This window comes from Delphinapterus leucas, chromosome 14 (assembly GCF_059928025.1).
Source record: "Delphinapterus leucas isolate spDelLeu-1000000601 "Yukka" chromosome 14, BTC_Dleu_Yukka2, whole genome shotgun sequence".
In the NCBI taxonomy this organism is placed as follows: Eukaryota; Metazoa; Chordata; class Mammalia; order Artiodactyla; family Monodontidae; genus Delphinapterus; species Delphinapterus leucas.
The window spans coordinates 67,911,528-67,934,164 of record NC_143142.1 but is presented as its reverse complement, the minus strand read 5'-3'; positions in this window follow the sequence as shown (position 1 = coordinate 67,934,164).

Genomic DNA, 22,637 nt, shown 5'->3' with positions numbered 1-22,637 from the left:
TTTCCTAATCCCTAGCTAGAGACAACATTATCGGTAAAGGTGAACATTTCTAGAAAACATGCATTTTTCTCTAGATATCTGAACCTATATTTAAGCAAGAAAAAATTGAACCTTTAAAAGCTGTCTTTGTGAAAGTGAATATTGAAACATCTTCTAGAAAGATAATGAGATGGATGAGCTAATGAGAAATCTCTTCCTGTGCTTCAGGAACTATGGGTTTCATATTACTTTTTATTTTTTCCTAGCATTTCTTCCATCCCATCCCCTTACCTGCCTACGCTCATGTGCCCTTATGGATTAGTTCTTTTATTTATTCGTAATTTTACACATACATTTAGATAAATGACTGTGTAAGTGGTGAGATGAACGGCTAATGAGAGGAGCTGTGGCTGATAACCAGGAGTAACACCTTTCAACTTTGTCAGGGATACAAGGTAATTTTGCTGGAGGACTCACATTATAATGAACACCAAGGTGGGATTTCCATTATATCTTTTCTTCTCCACACAATTCTCTCCCTCCGTCCCTTTTGTGTTGCTACGCAAATGTCTAACTTAATTCCAGAAGGAAGTAGTCTCCTTTAACCCCACTTTATATTGTAAAGAATGTTACACACACAGAGACAAAAGCCTATCAGGCAGAGAGGGGAGTCTCGTCTCCACAATCCTCAATCCCTGGAAATTCTTCCAGAACCTCCGCATAGTCTATGGGTGTGCTGGCATTTTGAAGTTCAGGCAGCTAAGTGGAAAATGGTAGACGTAGGGTATCAGAGACAGGAAGGAGAAAATGAAAACCTTTTAGTTATCTGTGGTCTTCACCAAATATTTCCAGGTGCCTCCTCTTCGAGGCTCATAATAGGAATGTACTTTCTAGGTGGAGTCCATGTGAATACTTCTGCCTGGTATATGTGAGTGCAAGTCATGTATGCCATTTCCCAGATAAAGCATTTAACCTGAATGTGAGACCTTCCGGAACTCTCTTTTTCCCTCTGCCATGGCCACCAGCATGGTGTATAGCAAAAAGAATAATTGGGAGAAGAGGTCTTTAGCACTGCAAGTTTGCCCAACAATCCTGGGTCCCAGGACATGATGGGCAAAGCAAGGCTCCCCAGGACACCTGCTGTGAGCATGTGTTACGTGAAAGAGCTAAACCTCCATTGTTCTTAGTCACTGAGCGTTGGGAGTTGCTTGATATGGAGCATAATAACCCAGTCCATCTTCATTTTACAGAGAATAATAACAAAGGTAGCTGCCATCATTTAAAGGAACGGAGAAGAAGTTCTCAGCAATACCAAGAAGTGGCTTAGGGGCTGAGAAAGGCTACACCACCAACAGCCCCACTTCCACAGGTCAGCACAACTCATCACTCACTACCACTTCTCTGATGTGGAAATTCTTCTTGTAGTGCTTCTGTATAAGGGCTATGCAAGAGCAGATTCAAATATCGGTATCACACACACGGCTCTGTTGCCTCCTCTTGATCTGTGTCCTTCCCTGCCCTCTTGTCACAAGTTGGGTTCTCTGGAAATGAACACCCTGATGGAGTTTTGTAGAAATATATTTGTTAGGGATCAGCACTTATAAAAAAAAGGAAGAAGTGAAATCAGAAATGAAGAAAGGGAAAAGGTGAACTTCAGTGCAGTTCCCACAAAGCTACAGCTCACCCATCTGGGAGCCCTGGAGCAAATACCATCCATCAGAATGACCAGCACTGGGCAGAAGTGGCCAGCTTCAGCGCCAGAGGCACGACTTGATACCTCCGAAGCACAGAGACGGATCCTGACCATCCTGAGAGCTGGAAGCTGCCTGATGACCTAACTCCCCACACACAGTTTAGCATCAAATCCTTCCTTGAATGGGGATCCAGGTGGAGCCCCTCCATGTCTAACACACCTCCCTCACAAAAAGCCCTCCTTCCATTTACCAGAAAAAGGTTCAGACCAAAAATTAAATCTCATTTCTCTGAGTCATCAGATTCTGACTGACCTCATTGTAATGTGTGGGAACTCTGAGGTAATCATACCGTAACGCATCTCAGGTAACCTCCAAATTGGCTGGCCTGCTTCCAGTTTCTTCCCACTCAAGTTCAACCTGCAAACCACAACGCGATAAATTTTCATGAAACACCTCTATCACATCACCTTCATGGTCAAAAACCTTCGTAACTTTCATTTGCCAAATTTCTTAGGCTTGTCCTATGGATGCGTGCATCTCTGGCAGAGAAGATTTTCTCCCCACTCTGCAGAGGGACTCCCCTCCAAACACTCTCAGAGCTCCCAACCACTGGGCTTTTTTTTTTGTTTTTGTTTTTTTTGCGGTATGCGGGCCTCTCACTGTTGTGGCCTCTCCCGTTGCAGAGCACAGGCTCCGGACGCGCAGGCTCAGCGGCCATGGCTCACGGGCCCAGCCGCTCTGCGGCATGTGGGATCTTCCCGGACCGGGGCACGAACCCGTGTCCCCTGCATCGGCAGGCGGACTCTCAGCCACTGCGCCACCAGGGAAGCCCCCAACCACTGGTTTTGACTTTACTATGTCTATACTTCTCTACTCCGGAACTCTTTTCCATCTTTTCCTCTTGTCAAAATCTTTCACAACCCTTAATTCCCAACTCAGCTGTATCCTCCTCTGAGATGCCCTTCCTGACCACCCAAAGTCCACAGTGAGTATTCTCTGCCTTCTATGAACTCTTAAAAAATAGCCTAGTTTTTGATGATGGCCATTCTGACCACTGTAAGGTGATACCTTAATGTAGTTTTGATTTGCATTTCTCTAATAATTAGTGAGGTTGAGCATCTTTTCATGTTTTTGTTGGCCATCTGAATATCTTCTTTGGAGAAATGTCTATTTAGGTCTTCCACCAATTTTTTTGATTGGGTTGTTTGTTTTTTTGATGTTGAGCTGCATGAGATGCATGGGAAGGAAATCCAAAAAAGAGGGAATATGTGTATTATGTATGGCTGATTCACTTTGCTGTACAGCAGAAACTGACACGGCAGTGTAAAGCAACTATACTCCAATAAAAAAAAAAAAACCTAGGACTTCCCTGGTGGCGCAGTGATTGAGAGTCCACCTGCCGATGCAGGGGACACGGGTTCGTGCCCCGGTCTGGGAAGATCCCACATGCTGCGGAGCGGCTGGGCCCGTGAGCCATGGCCGCTGAGCCTGCCCATCCGGAGCCTGTGCTCTGCAACAGGAGAGGCCACAACAGTGAGGCCAGCGTACTGCAAAAAAAATAAAAACAAAAATAATAGCCTATTACCATGCTTTGTTGATATTTCATTTGCATAGGACTCTAGATCCAGGGCTCGGGATAAACCCTTACTCAGTATCCTTTGTGCCTTTTGCAGTGGCTCAATAGAGGTGAGGAAGAAAGAGCCAGGGACCACTTACTGGCCAACTAGTCTCAGTTTCCTTGCCTGTAAGAAAGAGAGAATGAATTGGATGTTCCTCTGTCATTTTGAGCTCAGGTATTCTATGACTGATTGTAGAGCAATGAATGGACTGTCAGATCAGTCTTGTGGCAGACTGAAGTTATCTTCAGTAATTTCTATGAGAAAGAGATAAAGGAACGGGCATTATCTAACCAAGACATTAAGTCACTAAGAGAAAAGCAGTGCCTTATGTTGGGTTTGGGTCAATCAAACAACTCATCTCTATTAGTGAAGAAACGGTCTCAAAAGCCTCTCAAGTACAGGACAAGGAAACAATCAGCAAGAAATGAAAGTCATCTCTCTCCTCTAGGACTCTGAGAGAGGAAACAGTCTTAGACGACAGTGTCAAACAATCAGCAACGATTTACTGCAGTCCACTTGGTGATCATCAAAGTCTTTAGGCCGGGTACCAAAGACACACAGGGTGAGTCTCCTGTCTTAAATGACCTTCCAATCTAGTGTGGCAGGCAAAAATGAGACATGAAACAACAATAGCTGTAAGGCAGCATGGAATTAAGTTCTGTGTAGTGGAATTGGGCTTGACTACAGACCTCACCTCCTCACTTCTATAGAGCGAATCGTCTCAGGCATTAACTAATGCTTCTAACCCTCCTGTGTGAAAATGTAGGTAATGGTAGTATTTACCTCACCGGGTGTTGGGAGGGTTAAATGAGATAACATAAGTAAACTGCAGTCCTGGTACACTGTAAGAGCTCAATAAATATTTATCATCAACAGCATAGTTTTATATGCCAGTGAGTGTTCAGACTTATGCACTGGAGGAAACTGGCAGAGCTTCCCAAGACAGGCAGAAAGGAGTTGGGCCATAAAGATGAGGTGTGGGGTGAGGGAAGACCTTTACAAGTGAGAGAAAAACAAAATGAATTTGGATCCAGATGACCAACTGAGAATTCTATGCAGAAATAGCCTTTGACAATGGCCTCTTGAAGTGTGGGTGGCCCAAGTTGTATACGCTCTCCTGTGGCTGGTGGATGGTCTAAATATTTGCCTCGCCTTGGACTCCACTGCACCATGGATGCAAAACAGGAAGAAATGTAGATGCTGGGAGCCCCTGTCCTACTCAATTTTAGAATTCAACTACAAATTTTGGCAAAGTGAAAATTGTGCTTTTTCTACTACAGACTTCAAAGGAATTGTTTCATAAAGGCTGGGCACTCTCAACAGTAGCATATTGAGGAATATGAGGGTTTGGTAACACTAGCAAGTATCTAAGAGTTATTGGGCAAATCCCACCTGTCTTTTTCATAATAACCATTTTCCCGGAAAGGTTTTCTGTATCATCATGGCTACTGGTTAAATTAAGCTTTAAGGAAAAGTAACAGAATAATTAATTTTAGGTTCTGCAGATTTCCAGTAATAAACATCACTAATGCTTCATTTTGGGGCCACTGGTAACTAATTTAAACTTTTCTCTCATTATATAGTCAATTTCCTTAATTCGAGGAGGCCACATTATTTTTCTATTAGCTTTTGGCCTTCCTCCAACTTGTCTTAATCAAAATGCTTATTGTGTCCTGCCATTAAGGATAATCTAGTTCCTCTACAGATAACAAATTGCACATTAAAAAAAAAAGAGAAGAAAAAACTTCAGTTGCTGCCACACAATTTCACTGCTTCTTCCAAGTGAAAACAAAAATATTTGCAATTCAACAGCATGGAGCTATTGCAGGACAAGGGCTAATGGCAGTTAAATGAAATATTCTTTGCCAACAGCACTGCACAAATTAAAGTGCTTTACCTTGAACGTTGAATGATCTGAACTACGTTTTCCGCATTGCCATTGCCACTGGAAAGAGGAGAAGAAACTTTGTAAACATTTCATTTCATTTTCCTTCATCAAATACTCACTGAGACCCTACTGTGTGCCAGGCAACTGTTCTGGGCTCTAAGGGATGGATGTAACCATGAGTAAGAGAAAGTCTTTGCTCTCACTGAGCTTAAACTCAAGTAGGAAATCAGCCAGCCAGCATACAGGTACATATTGGGTGGTGGTAGAATCTATGAAAGTACATAAAGAAGGTAAAAGGGAAGTGGGAGAGAGAGGCAGGGGATGGGGAGGGGTCCTGTTTCATATAGTGTGATAAGGGAAGAGGTATCCAATAAAGGACACTTGATCAGGGACCTGACTGAAGTGAGAGAATAAGCTATGTAGACACCACGGTAAACACACACTCTCCAACACTTGCATATGCTTACATGTGCTCATCAGTGAACAGTCTGGGTAAACAGATTTAGAAGGGCTTTTCACTCATCCAAATTCTCTAAACTTGTAGTGCTAGCAGAACTTAGGTCTCTCTCTTTAAAATGTTAATAAACGGTTTCCTGCTTAATTTTGACTCCAAGGGAAGACTGTAAATCTGAGAGGTGGCCATTCTGTTATACATCATGCATATTGCAGAAATCAGCAGGCTCCAACTGCCCAGAAGGCTGAACAAAAGTGGGATTTATACTCCTCCCTCTCTGACCTTTCACACATGAATCAAATGATATATTCCCAAAGTAGAATGAGAAATTGACACAGTCTGTGCCAGCATGTAGATAAGGTTGGGACCTGTGTGTATCGATGGTTATACTCGGATCTCGTGTCCCTCTGCCATATGGAGATTAATCTGGCTCAGGCCCTGCTGATCGTTGGAATTAATAATCATCCTTACACAATACCAGGCAGTCACCACAGAAACGTGATCCTGAATGGAGCCGGAGTCATCAAGCGCGACTCAGCCATCACCTGCTCCCATTCCCCACTTTGTTAAACTTAAAATTAAACATAGTCACAGGCCACTTACAGAGAGGACAGATTTCCTCAGCCCTTAGGAATCCTGGAAGCAGCTTTCACAAGGTCACAGTACCAAATCCAGGCCATACTCTTTCATTCAGTCCTACTGACTGCTACTTAAAAGCAAAAAGCTCCAAGAGCTCAAAACTAGATTTTCAGCTCCCAGAGAATTTTAATTTGCTAACTAGTAGAAGCAGGAAAAGGAGAGTCATAAGAGAAGGAAATAATGGAAATCGACTACTTGGTAGAGACAGAATACAGGGGGGAAAAATTAAAGATGCAGCAGAACCCAGCAGTAGGTTAATGCTGACTCTGGGCTAGGTCTGCCATTTCCCATCTGTGTGACTCTGAGTTCCATAATCTCTCTATTCCTCTGTTTCCTCAGTTGTAAAATGGAATGAACAGTAACCCCTTCTGATGAGGGCTATAACTTATACCGTGTGCCCGTGAGACAGTGAGTATGCATGTCTATGATGGTGAGTTTTACTCTACATTCTAAGGGCAGCCTTTTGCCCTAATTACGATTCACTTTGCAGCATTTAATACGAAAAGACCCAGCCACTGTAACCATTTGTATCTATTCTGATCCACACTGGATGTTTTGTTATTTAGCATACCAAATGTTAGAAATGGGTTTTCATTAGTGAAATGACTGGGTTTGACTTAACGGGTATTAGTACTGGGTTTTCATTCATTAAAACTAGTGATGTTTAAGATGTAGATTGGCTAATATATTATAAATGTAATTTTCACCACTCCATGGACAAGGAATAAGACCCTAGAATTTCTTCACTCTTAGAAGTAGTATCCTGGGCTTAATTCCTAAAGAACTGTTCCTAAATAACTCTTGGTTCTGAGGGATTAACCAACTGAAATTGACTAGATGACTAGCCCAATTCCCACTCTAAAGTGTTGTCATATTTGCTTTGGGGGAGCCTTTCATGCGAGAACCAGTCAGATCTCCCCCAAACACACAGATTTTATAGAACAGGATAAAACTATCATTTCATACCCTCTCACTTAGAAATGTGTGTAGTGTTTCTACCAGCTGTTTAAGATGACACAATAATTTGTTATATATTTTTGAAATGTTGCCATCGTAAGTATTTATCCTTTCAAATTTTGGCAACTGCAAGCATGAGTTTCAGTTATATGAAAATGTCACCTATATGAAACACTCCATTTCCAGTGAAGTTCACATTTTCAGGTACTGATTTTTGACTTGTTACTGCAAAAATGTTGCACCCAAGTGATTCACACTGTTGGGAAACAATTCCCCATGGGTGTCTCACATTTGTGTACATGTTGAATGCACAAGCACTACTGTCTGACTTCATTCTGGACTATTTTTTCAAGGACATCTGTATGGCAAACAACTTTGAAAGACAAACAGTGTCTCCCTTTGGAGCAAAGGGCAGGTTTATTTACTGTCCATTATAATAAATATAATGTCTCTGGTGCAAAGTTCAGCCAGGGTAATTGTCCGTTATAAAATATTTGGGTTTTCTAAACTTGGGATTCCTCTCCTATAATGCACTTTACTGTGTATGCAAAACTCACCCAACCCTCCAAGTGTTGGCCTGTGGGAACTGGGGCTCTGGGAACCAAAGTAAAACGCTGATAAAGTGGCCCTGGCTATTGCTGTAAGAACAAATCATCTTTTCTCTATCATCTAAGAATCTTGTGTCCTCTGTCAGCATCCATCACACATGTGGCATGCTACCCTGTTAGCTTGTATGTAGGGTAAGATCTCAGATTGTTCACAGTTTTTGACACACATCAACTCTGAATCAATTTTACTTCAAGTAAATAATCGTGATGAATGCCATGAAGTCCAAAGATGAGCAGGAATACTACAGAGACCTTAAGAATTTTCAGCAAAGGGAGGGGAACAATTATCATTCTACTTTGGACAGGATCGTGACTGAAAGCTGCAAACTCTTGGTGTCAGAATTGATAGCAAAAGGAGAGTTATAATATTAAAGAGAGTCAACTCTTCTCAAGTACCTTCAGGCTGACTGGAAGCATCTGTTTACATGAAAATAATTAAAATTCCAAATATAAATGATTATTTTTTAGTCATTGAAGAAATATTCTCTGAAAATGTACTAAATAATACTTTTGCCTATTTTTTTAAAAAACAGTAACTTTTTCTTTAAATATTTGACTTGTTTTTCTTTATTGTATCTGATAATGCAAGTACTACATAGTCATTATAGAAATTATTAAAAATTGTGTAAAATCATGAGTATTAAGAATGTACTCGTTGGAGTTCCACTCCTAGAACGGCAGTGTGAGGAGTTCCATTGCCCCAACTCCCTAGTGAAACAGCCATAACTTTTGAAATTATTTTTAAAAACATTTAAAATTGTTCTAATTTCATTAGGACAATTGAGTTGTCAATTAAAAGAATAAAGAAAGAAACATATATTCATAAAAATCTACTAAATCTTGCTAAGAACAGCTGGAGTCTGTGACATCTAAGCCACCCCTCCCATTCACCTCAGCATGACAGAAGCTCCACTCTGGATGGCTGTGGCCAAGAAGATAAGGCTTCACCATCATTCAGCTCTCAGTCAAGGGATCAGTGTTTGACTGGGAGAGGCAGGCCATCAGGATTTCTCACCACCCTCCCTCCAGCTCCAAGTTCCAGACGCTAAGTTCCTGACAGGGGGGCTGAGAGGCCAGAGGCTCCTTCTCCCACCTATCTACTACTCACAGGGCGGGAGGTTTACCGCAGGTACAGAGAGCAGGGAATACTGAAGTCCCAATGTTCTTCATCCCAGCTCATTCACAGGGTAGACGTTTCACCCAGGAGAGAGAAGCCAAGAAGATTACAAGCTACTTTCTCTACCGAGTACCCTCCTTCTTTTAAAGCAGGGGTGTCTCAAGAAGCAGGTCACTGTTCCAATCCCCATCTGAGGAGTAAATGGGAGATTCTCATCAGGGGAGAGATGTCCCTAAGAACAAGAAAGTTTGCATATGTCCCCCAGAACACCTGATATTATCTGGAAAAGTGTGAGGAAGTTCAAGCTTAAGGATGCTCTCAAAAAAAGGAAAGTAGATTTGGGTACTGTGCAATTATGAAGAAGTTGAGAGCTTCATGAGAGCAGGAACCTAAAATATAGACCAGGTAACCAGAGAGAATCAGGGGGAAAAAAATCAGCTAAAAAGGGATTTCCTGGGTTCAGAACAAATCTCAGACTGGTCTCAAAAACCATTCCTGAAAAGGTGTCTGGATTTAGCTGGATAAGACAGTAGAGCAATTTATGCCCCCGAGCATTGCTGAAAACAATAGAACAACCAGTCGGAAATTAGTGGAACCTAATAGCTGGATGTCATACAAACAGAGGCAGACAGATTAAGAGTGATATCAGGGAAAGAGACAGGGGCTTGCTAACACCATTACCCCAGAGTGACTGTGTGAATACCCAAGTCTTAGTCATCAAGAAGAGCTACATCAGAAGCTTCATGCTGCAGATGAAGGAAATAAACTTCACTAAAATGCTCCAGTCAGTTCATCAAACAAATAAGCAAGCAAATAAAAACAAACAAAAAAGCCAAGGTGGATCCCAAAGGGGATCAGCATCTAAGGTTACTATAACATACTGCCTAAAATGTCCAGTTTTCAACAATAATTACTAGACATGAAGAGAAATAAGAAACTGTTACCCATACATAAGAGAAAAACCAAGCAATAGAAACAGACTTTAGGAGGCCTCAGATGGTGGATTTGGCAAAGGCTGCAAAGCAGCTGTAATAATTATGTTTAATGAAAACTATGTTTAAAGAAATAAAGGAAGGTATGATGACAATTTCTGACTGAACAAAATCACTGAAGAAATCAAAATTATAAAAAAGAACTAAATAGAAATTCTTAAGTTAGAAAGTACAGTAACTAAATGAAGACAGTTGCTAAAGGGGCAAACAATAGATTTGAACTGGAAGAAGAAAAAAATCAGAGAACTTAAAGATAGATTGATACAGATTATGCAATCTGAAGAACACAGAGAGAAAAGAATGAAGAAAAAACAGAGCCTTAAAGAAATGTGGAACACCACTGTGTGCAACAACACACACGTACAGGAAGTACCATAAGAGGACAAAGAGACAGGATCGGAAAAAATATTCAAAGAAATAATGGCTAAAAATCTCCAATAAGAAAGACATTAAACTACACATCCAAAAGCTCAATGAACTCTAACTGGGTAAAATGCAAAGATATCCATGAACAGTTAAAACAGTGAAAGGCAAAGAGAAAATATTGAAAGCAGCAAGAGAAAAGAACTCATCATACACAAAGGGTTCCCAGTAAGATTAGTAACTGACTTCTCATTGGAAACCATGGAAGCCAGAGGCAGAGGCAGAGGCAGTAGGAAAATGATTTAAGTACTAAAAGAAGAAGAAGAAGAAAACCCTCTCATCCAAGAATCTTATATCCAGCAAAACTATCTTTAAAAATAAAGGCAAAATTAAAAACATACAAAACTGAGACACAAAAACAGAGAGAAGATCTTGCTAGCAGATCCACCTTATAAGAAATAACTGAAGGAAGATTTTTCAAGCTGAAAGTAAGTGCCTCTAGGTAGTACTCTGAATACACACACAAACAAGAGCACCAGTACAGGCAATGTGATAATTATAAAATACATTTGGGAACATACTCTGTATACCACTTTGCAACCTGCTTTGTTCACTTAGTACTATATTTCCAAAGAAAAATGATTGTGATAAAGTAAGAGGTTTAGAGAAATTATTTGTAGATTAAAAAATCCATAAAGTGGTCCAGTGGAGCAAGGGAAACTAGTAAAGCTCCTAAGAAGACTTGAAACTACTAAAAATTAGCCTATTGATTGAGGAACTAAGTGTCTTAACTCTATCCCCATATATACCATTTGTGTCCCCTATGAGATTTTGCTATTGATGCTTTTTGAGATTTTTAATTCTCATGGAAAAAGTGAACTTATTAAGTGGTATAAAAAATCAAAAAATCTTGGCTAAAAGGCAATTAGCTTATGGGCAGTGTGGTTGGGCAGCTGGCAGTGAGGGTCAGTGGGTAAAACATTGGCCTGGAGGAGAGCATGCCTTAATTAAGTTTTCAGTTGAAACTGCTCCTAATTCACTGTCCTTTTCTAGGCATGCAGTCAGACTGTTAGGAGTACTCACACTAGCAAAGGCAGTCATGGGTGGTGGTTATCAAAAAGATTGACAGGATTACCCTGAACTTCAGCCAGGTGTCATGGAACTTGAAGTTGGGAACCAGAAAGTTAGGAACTGAGTCAGGGGTGTTACCTTCTACCTCTTACTCTTGCCCTTTGTTACTGCCAGCTCTTGCCCCCCTCAGAATCTGCTAGGTTACCCTCGATGCAGCAATGAGCCATCTACTTCCACGTCTCCTACTTCCTCACAGTTCAGGCTCACACATGCCTCACATGAATGCGTGCTGATTGCAGCCTTGACTGTAATAGTCCTTTCAGCTCAAGGAATTACTGACCACCTTTGGTCTCTCAGTTAAAATTCTGGAGAGAACAAATTGCAGTGGCTTAGTCCAGCTTACAGGTTAACTCCTCTCTACGTCTACAAGTTGAAACAATCTCCTGTGAAAAAGAAATTCATGTACGGTTGCCCTGCCAAGGGTGGCAATTAGGGGCAGCTAGATTCAAAAAGAATATAGAGGTGTGTGCTGTCAAAAATTCAGAAATAGTAAAAATTAAAACCAGACCAGTAAAATATTATTTAGTAAGAGTTTATTTTGCACAAAAACACAGTTTATGAACTGGGAGTCTTCAAATGCAAAACCAGTAAGAAGCTCAGAGGCATGACATTATGGGATGATGGCTTATAAAGTGAAAATGAGGAGGTGGTTTAGCATTCACAATAACTGGTTACTGCAATGAGGCTTCCAGAGGGCAGGGGACTGGTTAAAAGTGACTCTCATACAACTTTATGAAGATGACTTAAGTTCCTTTTATGATTATCAGAGGCATTTACCACAGATAACCCAAGTTAAGTTTTGCTTACGTTCATGGAATAAGCTAGATTTAGTTTTGCTTATGTAGCTTAAATGGTTTTGCGTGCTTGGGGAGTTTCAAGCCTGGTCTCTATTTTAACAGTCTCAGTGTCTGTTACATTGCTCTTTATTAAGTTACTGCCTCTTTTATCTACAATACTCATCTATAAAATTCTTCTCTGTGGCTCTTTCGATTCAACATAGAATAGTCTACTTCTCCAGAGATACATGAATAACTAGTACCCAAAGGCTTTCTAAATTCTTGAGTGTTCTGCACACCCACTGGCATGACACGGGACGATCTTCAGGTACCGGACAGTGCCAGAACTAGGTCATCCTGTGTTCTAGCCCCCCACTCACTCCCCCAGCCCACCCCCAACACTACCAGCATACCTGATACCTTCTTTGTAACTTGGAATTCCATATTCTCTTTGGTTTATTTTCAAAGAACCAGGCTCTAGCCGAGGCATCTGACTTGAGGATTTTCCCAGTTACATTTTGAAAGAGATCCCCACTTATTTCTTTTTCTATATGGAAATGCTTATGCATATCTGACATTAAAGGACTAATTTAATAGCAATTCTGAGAAAAAAAAAGCCAATCTCTAAATATTCAACCTCATTCTCTCTTCTCTGCGTATTGCAAATAAAGTCAATCCTATAAGTAACGTGTAAGCCATAGTGTGAGCAATTTGAGTCCTTAATTGGATGAATATATCTGAGGCCGAATGACAGAACTTATGTTATCAAGTTGCTACTGTATGTCTTCAATGCAGAATTTCCAACAGATGTACTCACTGGGGGCTGGGGGCGGGGGGAGGCAGACACACCACTGAGGATGAATCAAAGGAGAGAGTGAAAGTGGATTTTACCAATAAAGTAAGCTCAAGTTGCTGTCTTCACAAGTCCTTCAAAGCACAGTGGCAAATCTGTTCTTGCCCTCCCCTGATTTCCCATCATCTGTGACCTAAAACACTGGCCCTCTTGACCAACAACATGGTGGTCCAGAAACACCTTTACTAAAAATCTAAGGAATGCCCAATAAAACTCGAAAAAAATTCTACTGGATAATCTAACTTATAGGTTGATTATATTTAGCTCAGAATCTTATTAGAGCCTCATATTCATCTTTAACTATTTTCTTCTACCACAATTAGACTGCTAGTTCTTTATCAAAAAAAGATTGGGCCACATTTTTCTGCTGAATCCTACTGGAATTCTTAATATATTATTAGCTAAATGCATAGTAGACACTCAAAAATGCTTATCCCTTTGAATCAAGTTGAACATATGGTCCTTTAGGATCTAAAACAGCCATTCCTGTTTTCCCTGGAGGTTAACTTCCATTTTCCTTAGCAAATGGAGCAGGGAAAAAAAGAAAATCACATATATGAAAAGCCAGCATGCTCATAGAACAATAGATAATAAAACACCAGAGGGTTCCTCCCTTAGATATTGTCTGTTGTATTCATTTTACTGAGGAAGGAACTGAGAAGGAGAGGGGTAAGCTACCTGCTCGAGGCACACAGTTCATCACGATCTTGGCCCCTTCTCTGCTCTCATCATTCCAACTGCTGAACGGTTATTAAAAAGTCAAAAAGACCTTGATCTTGCTCTACAGTCATTCTGCACCAGTCTGCCAAACTTCTTGTTACTGGCGATTTGCAGTCTCTCGAAGGGGACAGTTATTCAGCAGGCTTTCACAACACCTTGAAAGTCTCCATTCATTAGCGTCGCTTTTCCTTTTCTATTACACGAAGTCATCCACAGATTTCACCCATCAAAATTCTGCCCCCTCCTTCATATTCAAAGCAGGGTGGTTATCACTGCTTCTTCCTATCTAAATAAGCCAAATAATTATGGCACATTCCCTAGAATGGATTCTCAGGGGTAGCGAAAGGATGAGTAAACCTGGAAAGGCACTGCTTTAAAAGTTTCTCTTACTGAAGGGTGAAGGGTCTATCTAGGATCAGGTTAACAGTCATGGAAACCTCAATCTCACATCAACCAAATAATAAGAGGCAAGTACAGAAGACTTTCCATCCATAAGGAAATGCATTCCTCTTCGAAGAGGAATATACAGAGACTGAAAATGACAAAGCTATGAGATGGGAACATGGCAACTTGTGTCTTAAGGACTTCTAAAAACGTTCACTTCCAACACAGATTCTATGCAGTCTTTGCAAAGGAAAACATGCCTAATGCATACGGGCTTTCTCTAGTTGGGGCGAGGGGGGGCTACTCTTCGTTGCAGTGTGCAGGCTTCTCATTGTGGTGGCTTCTCTTGTTGCGGAGCATGGGCCCTAGGTGTGTGGACTTCAGTAGTTGTGGCTCATGGGCTTTTGAGCGCAGGCTCAGTAGTTGTGGCACACAGGCTTAGTTGCTCCGCGGCATGTGGGGTCTTCCCAGACCAGGGCTCGAACCCGTGTCCCCTGCATTGGCAGGCAGATTCTTAACCACTGCGCCACCAGGGAAGCCCCCATCATGGGATTCTTATACCATGTAACATCACTCTGTCCAGCCTTGACACCATGGTCCAGTGAGGCATTAATCACATTCTGCTCTCAGGCTTCAATTAGTGGATCACGACGTGGACTCACCAGAAGAACTACATGTCTTCACAGAACATTAAAAATAGTGGAAGTGCAAGCATGCATCTTGATGACACATTATCTAGGGATCCCAGTTAGCGATTCTGTCTTTAAGAGACCTCCATCCCCAGTAAAGGAAGATGGAGCGTAGAGTCTGGGAGCAGACAAATGGTTTACGGCAGAATTACAAACACCAAATGGAATGGAAGCTACAAAACCACATTTGCGCAGATTTCAGCTGAAGAGAAAAAGGAAAAGAGAGAAAGGAGATTTCTCTCTTGGTGATGTGTAACATCATTTGGTTCTCACAATGCTGGCATTTGTCTTGTTGTTATTAGTTTCTTCTCTCAAACTCAAGAAAGAGCAAGAGTAGAGTTTTTACTTAATATGTTCTACAAAGTGAATTTACAACCATTCTTAAAGTAGAATATATTATAAAATAGGGGAATAATTGTCCTAAATGACAATAATCATTTTAGAACAAGATCATCAGGGTGGGATTTTGAATCCATGTTGAGTTTCCAATACAGCAAAGCTTTTCAACAATCTGCATTTTGGTCCATGACCTCACTCACTAAATCTAAACCTTATCTCAGTCATTACTGGTATGGATTCCGGGGAAGCAGGACCATAAGAAATTTCACAAACTAAACTGATTTACAGCTCAGACTCAGAATAAAATAAACACAAGTTATTCTAGATTAATGGCATAGCTGAATATGTCCAGGGGAAAGCTTCATCAGAGTTCCATCTGCAACAGAATCTGAAAGATCTGTGACCCTCTGAGCAAGTATTTCTGCTTACTCCCACAGGTCTATTATTCTATTCTAAATAATACTTCCACAACAAAATTAGAGAGGAGGGACTTCCCTGGTGGTGCAGTGGTTGAGAAGCTGCCTGCCAATGCAGGGGACATGGGTTCAAGCCCTAGATCAGCTCTGTTCCCTGATGCTCCAGATTCTTATGTGGAATCCTGCCCCTGCCTCAGCAAGCTCCTTGGAAACTGTATCCAGACTGTGCATTGGATTTATCTCGCCTGGTTTTTACTTCATGCTTTCCCTGAAATGACTTCCCTGGGACTAAATCTTCCCTCCACGTGAACTTTGAATTAACAATGTTCCCTTTCCCCACAGCCAGCTCCAGGTACACCCAAACACCATGGCTGCTTTCCCCGCGGTAGGTCCTTCTGAGAACTACCTTCCTTAACCTTTCTAGATGTACTCTATCTGGTGCTTAGAAATTTTAGAAATCAGAGAAATGTGACATTTAATAAACCCTTGTTGAAATAATAAAATAATGAATAAATGAAGACTGAATATCAAGAATGAAGAATGAATATCACTGGGCTTGAGATCAGGAGACCTAGATTCAAGTCCTGACTTAACCACACTCTTGCCATATGATTTTGGACTATGCTTAATTCTTCGGCCCGCAGTGGCTTAGTTCAGGCTGCTATGTCAAAATACCAATAGACCAGGTATTTTAAACAAGAAACACTTATTTCTGATAATTCTGGAGGCTGAGGTGTCTAGGATCAACGCACCGGCAGATTCAGTTCTTGGTGAGGGCCCTCTTCCCAGCTGGCCGACATCTGCCTTCTCACTGTGTCCTCATGGTGGAGAGAGGAAGCTCTGGTGTCTCTTTCTCTTCTTATAAGGGCCCCATTCCATCATGTGGGCTGCATCCTCATGGCCTCATATAAGCCTAATCACCTCCCAAAGGCCTCAACTTCTAACACCATCACATTGAATGTTAGGGCTTCACAAAATGAATTTTGAAAGGACACAAATATTCAGTCCATGAGGCACAGGGTTTTTGTTTGTTTGTTTTGTTTCCTCTTGTTTTACCAGTAAAATAAGGATAAATACCTCTTCTATTTCACGGTTTTTATGAATCTGAAAATGAATTTTTCAAACTGTAAAGTACAACCGAAATATTTTACTGTTATTATTAGAGAACCTTACATACAGACTTTATTCAATTAAAGTGAAAATACTTCCAGACAGAGAGAAGAATTTGGCAGACAGAACCCAGAACTATGTGCCGTTCTATTCGATATACTGTTCACTCTGTTTGGAATTCTCCTTTGTCCTCCATCCTCCAACCCTTCAACACTCACACCTGGAAAATTAATTTTGACTTATCTTTTAACACTCAGCTCAGACATCATCTTTGACAATTTTGTGTCAAAGCAGTACATGGTAAGTGGGGGGAATAATGCTAAGAGGGAAGGCTAAAATGAGATTACTCAATGCCAGATGTACCTGCCACCACAGGATGTACTATAACCAAGACATTGCCACCGTGCAGATGGCAGAGAAGTGGAACATTCATTCATTCACCAAAAGAACGTTCAGACATTTCCCATGTGCCTTATTTCACAATCCTAGACACAAAGAAACTTACGTCTTGTCGGAAAGCGTCAGACTGTACGTTAGTCAACAAAGAAATATATGTCTGAAAAATATAGTGTCAGAGTTACACCAAATGGAATATGAAAGAGTTATATTTGAAATCTGCAACGTGTGAACATATTACTTAGGAACTTTCTGTCAACTTGGAGTCTACTACTTGAAGAGTCATTCAAAGGGATTAATCCCAACCTAATTCACGGCTATGAACAACCCATTCCACGGTTGAATTACCACAGTCAGAGACTCAACAGGTATTTACATGCAACTTTTATGTGCTGGATACAGTGCCAGGCTTAGGGTTGTGGGACTGGGGGCATGAAGACAAAGGTACACGCCCTACCACCATGGAGCTTACACTCTAACACAACAGAGTTCATATTTTGAATCTCTTGGACTGGAAAAGTCTTTAAAGACTAACTGTGATATTTCATTATTATTCTATTCTAAATAATACTTCCACAACAAAATTAGAGAGGAGGGACTTCCCTGGTGGTGCAGTGGTTGAGAATCTGCCTGCCAATGCAGGGGACATGGGTTCAAGCCCTGGTCTGGGAAGATCCCACATGCCGCGGTGCAACTAAGCCCGTGCGCCACAAATACTGAGCCTGCAATCTAGAGCCCATGAGCCACAACTACTGAAGCCTGCGCACCACAGCCCGTGCTCCACAACAAGAGAAGCCACCGCAGTGAGAAGCCCGCGCACCACAACAAAGAGTAGCCCCTGCTCACTGCAACTAGAGAAAGCCTGTGCGCAGCAACAAAGACCCAACTCAGCCAAATAAATAAATTAAATTAATAAATTTATTAAAAAATATATATATTGGAAACCAAATCCTTTAAAAAAATTAGAGAGATCATATCAAAAAGTTTTTAAATGAGTAAGCAGCTCTATGAAAAAATGCCTACACTGTTATTTTTCTCATTTCCCTGCTAATCTGAAGAATTTTATTACCAACTGGCCTTAGCTTCTGGACTTTGGGTTGGGAAACAGTGCTCCAGCAAATATGAGGTTTTCTTGATGCCTATGCCAAAGGTACAGAATCAAGTCAGCCTGAAGAGAGGAGAAAGAGGCAAACCTTTTCTTCCTATCATTATTAAGTTAGTGGTGCCAGAAAAACTGATTTGAAAATATGGGAGTTCATTTTGGACCCCTTCCTTCTACCTTTTTTTTTTTTTTAACATCTTTATTGGAGTATAATTGCTTTACAATGGTGTGTTAGTTTCTGCTTTACAACAAAGTGAATCAGCTATACATATACGTATGTTCCCATATCTCTTCCCTCTTGCGTCTCCCTCCCACCCCCCATCCCACCCCTCTACGTGGTCACAAAGCACCGAGCTGATCTCCCTGTGCTATGCGGCTGCTTCCCACTAGCTATCTATTTTACATTTGCCTTCTACCTCTCTTGCTACATCTCTGGCCTACCTCTCAGAAAGTGTCTCGTATTCTCCAACTACTATAAACCCCATCTCAAAAGTAATCCTTGCACTCAAATGACTTACTGAATCCTCCTCAAATCAAAACTCCCTCCCTCTGTGCAACTGAACTCAATTGTTTCAGGAAAGCAATAAGGTTGAAACAACCCTCCCAGATGTGTTTGCATTTGCAAAATAACTTTTATTGCTTTTTTCTAATTATAAAAGTAATTCACAGTTATTGTAGAAAACATATGAAATATAAAACAGTATGAAGAAAAAAACAAAAATTCTCAAAGCCTGTAGGATACTTGCATTTCCAAGAGGGAGTGTTTGTTGACAGATGTATGCAGACAGGGTAGATATACTGAGGGCTTACAGTATTACCAGGGGATTGTCATAGGGACTTGGAGAAAATTAAAGTGAGGCAGAAGCAGATCTTATCCTCAAATTACTTATACTATAGTACACAAATTATTCTAGTATTAATGAATTAAAAGTCAACAAATGCTCTGCATTCCAAATGGAGAGTATAACCCTAGCTTTGTGAAATTCTGTTTTCAGCTGCAGAAATAAAGGTTCAGCTTTTAAGCTGAGCTCATTGCAGGAAACTGCAAATATGAATGTCAAATTCTCTCTACAGGATCTACCATCCTTGGAAAGCATGAACCAGGCGGAGAGAGAAGGGATTATTACAAATTATGTTAACCTAAAACAAACGGTTTACTTTCCTCACATATTCACTTTCTCTCTTTATAGAACTTTTATAAGAAAGTGAAATCATCTAATATGAACTCTAAATGCCCCTCCTTCCACTTGTTTTGTTGCTGTTTGTTACTTACTTTTCATTTATATACTGTAAATTTTACTCTTTATGATAGTCAGTTCTATGAGTTTTGACAAATGCATACAGTTGTATTAGTACCAAAACAAGATGCAAAACCATTCCATCAGCATCTCTCTGCAATTCCCTTGTGTTACCCTTTTCAGTCAATCTTCTCCTGCCCAGCCATCTTTGGTAAACACTGATCTGTTCTCCATCCCTATAATTCTTCCTTTTTTAAAAATGTCATATCAATGAATCTGAATCTGGTTTCTTTCACTTACCACAGTGCATGTGAGATCCATCTATGGTACTGAATGTATATGTAGCTAGACTTGTCACTCACAGATCCCCTCAGTCAACTCAGCAGAAACCAGAAGAGAGATGAGATTATCCAGGTTACACTATAGATGAGACTCTCATCTAACAGAGTGAATCTCCATGACATACATGGGAGACCTACAAGGTTCTTAAGAATTTGATAGCAAGAAAAACACTACCAGCTTGGATCAAAAGGGAGAAAAGGCAAAATAAAAGAAAGCTGATAAATCTCCTGTTGGAATTCCTGCATGCAGGAATACAGGCTGCTACTCAGCTGAAAATACGTGCTACCATTCATACAAAAGGAAGGCGGGCTCTTAAGCGTGAGCCCGGAGGCCAGAGCCTTAAACCAGAGAGGATTATTCCTAGGCCTTCAAACCTAATGGAGTTTGCCTAGTTGGATTTCAAAATTGCTTGGAACTGATGGCTCCCTCTTCCCCTCCATTTTCATCCTTTTCCAAGGGATTAGTCTAAAACTGCTATCCTATGTCTGCCCCATCACTGTATCTTAAAAGCATATAACTTGTTTTCTAGTTTTACAAGTCCACAGATAAAGAGAAATTTTTCCCCAGTATGAATCATACCCAGAGTTTCACCCTTTCCTGACTTAAATGATGAGATTGGGGACTTTGAGATCATAAGATTTGGAAGAAAATACGGAATTTGGGTTAATACCATTACAAGTTGAGACTTTCAGTAACCTTGGAATAGGATAAATGTATTTGGCATATGGGATGGATGTGAATCTTTGGGGACCAGAGGAGAGACTGTGGTAGGCAGAATAATGGCCTTCCAAAGATGTCCATGTCCTAATTCTCAGAACCTGTGAATATGTCGCTTTGCATGGTAAGAAAACTTTTCAGATATGATAATTTAAAGATCTTGAGATGGGGAGATTATCCATTTTAATCACAAGGGTTCCTATGAGAGGGAGACAGGCAAGTCAAAGTCAGAGGAAAAAGGTGGAAAGTGGAAAGCGGAGATCAGAGTAATTTAGCAGTGAGCGAAAGAATGCAGCCAGCTTCTAAAAGCTGGAAAACAGAAGAAACATATTCCCCCTCCCAGATCCTCCAGAAAGAATGCTGCTCCACCAACCACATTCAGATAGGCTTTTTCAAATCTTCCCACTCCCAAATGATAAAGTTTATCTGCTTATGTTTGCTTATGTTTTCTTTTTACATTTAGATAACTGTCACTGGGAGCTTATCGCAATGTAGATCTATCTTTTTCAAATGACTATCTAGTTGTTCCAGCACCTTGTATAAAAAGTTAACATTGTCCCAATTGATGCACGATACTACATTATTATATTATAAAAGTTTCAAATGCATTTTGTCTATTTCAAGAATTTTGTTTCTGTTCCCTTCACTTTTTATCTGTTCATGAACCAAAACCATGCCGTTTAATTACACAGGCTTTAAAATGCATTTTAATATTTGATAGGGCTGGCACTCCCTGGCTTAGTCTATTCCCTGTTGGCCTATAAGCAGCAGTAATTTATTTCTCACAGTTCTGAAGGCTGGGAAGTCTAAGACCAAGCTACCATCAGATTCAGTGTCTGCTGAGAGCCCACTTCCTGGTTCACAGACGGCTGTCTTCTTGCCGTCCTCACAAGGTGGAAGGCGTAAGGGAGCTCTCTGGGATCTCTTCTCATACTAGCATTAATCTCATTCACAAGTGCTTCACCCTCATGACCTAAAGATCCCGCTTCCTAATACCATCACATTCGAGGTTAGGATTTCAACGTGTGAATTTTAGGGGAACACAAGCATTCAGTCTACAACACCCCTGTACTGATTTTCTTTTCCAGAGTTTCTATAGCTGTTCTTGGACGTTTATTATTCTATTGTAAGTTCATAAATAACTTGTTTATATCCATAAAAAACTAACGATATTTTAATGGTATTATATTACCATTTCCCATTACCTTACATATAGTTGACATTGTTATTATGTTTAGGCTTCTACCCTGAAAACATTTTCATTCATTTCATTCTTCACTGTGTACCAACTTATACTAATTTACTCTATCTGTGAATCTTCAGATAATACAACTACCTGCAAGAATGGCTGACCCTGTTATGAAAGAAAAAAAAACTTTCCCCTTTGGCATATTCTGAAAGGCTCACCAAGTTATAGAAAAAACACTTTTTCCTTCTACCTTTGTCTTCAGGGAAGAAATGCCTTCATTATACGGTATCTAGTTAGTAACAATACCTCTGCTTTCAAAAAGTAAGTGTTGATCCATCAGGAGTCCCAAATTGGTAAAACATATTTATTAGATGAGAGAGCTCATCAAGGTTCTGTTAACTCACATGTCTGCAAATGTAACCAAAATGTTCTCTCTCTCTCTCTCTGAACAAGACCACTTTAACAATATTCTCTCCCTTCTTTTTCTGCTTTCTCTCCAAAGAAGCCAAAGTAGGTCTTGTCAGACACTTAATTTGCACCATAATTGCATATAATAGTCATCCTTGAGCTTCTGTAATTGATGGTTTCACATCCAGTGTCATAGGGTCATGTTAATGGAACAAGTTGTTCACCCCTTTACTCATCCTGGGTTGTGTTCACAGGTACGTGTAAATCCCTCCAAACATAAACAACATTTCTGTTTGACTTCCCACCCAACTGGGGATGTCCACACGTAAAACCTTCCCCGCACTATAGTGAACAAATAAATAAATAAAGCGCTGTGCTCGTGCTTTCCCCTTGCTTTTACCTCCTAACCAACCCTGGTGCTACCCCGTGTGGCTCTGTGTGGCATGGTGTGCTGCCTTCTCTTGGGAAATGTGAAGAATAAACTCTTCTTTCACAGGCAGGTCTTTGCTTCTGTCAT